The 2,006-nt window shown below is 53.6% G+C and overlaps 1 pseudogene; it reads right to left on the bottom strand.

Annotated features, from left to right (window-relative positions):
• On the bottom strand, window positions 1–1,323 carry LOC144419123 (small subunit ribosomal RNA; annotated as a pseudogene; the record flags this gene model as incomplete).
• Window positions 1,324–2,006: the final 683 nt, after the last annotated feature.

The raw sequence follows: 2,006 nt of genomic DNA, 5'->3' as shown, positions 1-2,006 counted from the left end.
ATCGGAATTAACCAGACAAATCGCTCCACCAACTAAGAACGGCCATGCACCACCACCCACAGAATCAAGAAAGAGCTCTCAATCTGTCAATCCTACCTGTGTCCGGGCCGGGTGAGTTTCCCCGTGTTGAGTCAAATTAAGCCGCAGGCTCCACTCCTGGTGGTGCCCTTCCGTCAATTCCTTTAAGTTTCAGCTTTGCAACCATACTTCCCCCGGAACCCAAAGACTTTGGTTTCCCGGAAGCTGCCGGAAAGGTCGTCATGGTAACGCCTCCCGATCGCTAGTTGGCATCGTTTATAGTCAGAACTAGGACGGTATCTGATCGTCTTCGAACCTCTGACTTTCGCTCTTGATTAAAGAAAACATTCTTGGCGAATGCTTTCGCAGTAGTTCGTCTTCCGCCGATCCAAGAATTTCACCTCTAACGGCAGAGTACGGACGCCCCCGTCTGTCCCTCTTAATCATTACCTCGTGCTCCGAAAACCAACAAAATAGAACCGAGGTCCTATTCCATTATTCCATGCAACACTATGCAGGCGAACAGCCTGCTTTGAACACTCTAATTTTTTCAAAGTAAACTTATCGGCCACCGCCGACACTCAGTCAAGAGCACCGACGGAGAACCGAAGGTGAGGCGAACGCAACCAGTGACACGCCTTGCGACGGACCGGCGGCGCTCGCCCAAAATCCAACTACGAGCTTTTCAACCGCAACAACTTTAGCATACACTGTTGGAGCTGGAATTACCGCGGCTGCTGGCACCAGACTTGCCCTCCAATGGATACTCGTTAAGAGTTTTAGGATGTACTCATTCCAATTACAGGGCCTCGTTAGAGTCCTGTATTGTTATTTTTCGTCACTACCTCCCCGTGTCGGGAATGGGTAATTTGCGCGCCTGCTGCCTTCCTTGGATGTGGTAGCCGTTTCTCAGGCTCCCTCTCCGGAATCGAACCCTGATTCCCCGTTACCCGTTATCACAAAGGTAGGCACGTAGCGTACCTTCGACAGTTGATAGGGCAGACACTTGAATGATACGTCGTCGGTGCAGAGACCGTACGATCCGCGTGGTATCCAGAGTCATCAAACGTCACAGGACGAACCCGGTCGGTTTTGATCTGATAAAAGCGCGCCTCCCGAAGTCGGCGCTTAATGCATGTATTAGCTCTAGAATTACCACAGTTATCCACTTCGCTTACGAGACCAAATAAACCAAGACTGATTTAATGAGCCATTCGCAGTTTCGCTTTACGAGAACTCGTACTTGCACCTGCATGGCTTAATCTTTGAGACAAGCATATCACTACTGGCAGGATCAACCAGATAGCTGCGACAGCTGCGCTCGGCCCTTGCTGGGCCGCCCGGCGCGTGCTCGTCGCATTCGTTTAAGACCGAGGCGATCGCCTGCGGCCGTACTCAGCTTCGACAGTCGCTGGCCGCGACGTCCACGCCCTCGCCGGCAGTGCCAGGCGGAGCGATTTGCGTTTTTTTCTTTGCTCGCCCTCTCTCGGGCTCGATCCATTCAGTTTCGCACAAACAAGAGCTCTGCCGGCCGCCTGCAGCGGTGCCTAAAACCCGGGCATAACAATGCGACCGTTCTGCTAGGCCGACAAGCGCTCAAGCCAGACGCTCGATCGAACGCCCCCTACATATTAGTCGAGACAACGGCTCGCTCATTAGCATCGCGTTTGTACTTTAACTTTTTTTGGCTCGGCTTCTTTCGACGCCGATGCCGGCGACGCAGCACTCTCTCGCCCGCCAGCCACCGAGAAAAGGGTGCGCTCCGCCCGGCCCCGCACCGCTCTTTCTTGGCTCATTCGAAATTACTGTCTTTCGCTCTGACATGCCTTACCTAGGGTTAGGTTAGTATGCTTGCACGTTTGTACTTTAACTTTTTTCGGCTCGGCTTCTTTCGACGCCGATGCCGGCGACGCAGCACTCTCTCGCCCGCCAGCCACCGAGAAAAGGGTGCGCTCCGCCCGGCCCCGCACCGCTCTTTCTTGGCTCAT

The sequence above is a fragment of the Styela clava genome, unplaced genomic scaffold (assembly GCF_964204865.1).
Source record: "Styela clava unplaced genomic scaffold, kaStyClav1.hap1.2 HAP1_SCAFFOLD_111, whole genome shotgun sequence".
NCBI lineage: Eukaryota > Metazoa > Chordata > Ascidiacea > Stolidobranchia > Styelidae > Styela > Styela clava.
Note: the sequence above shows the minus strand (reverse complement) of the source record. Positions and strands in the feature narration are given on the sequence as shown.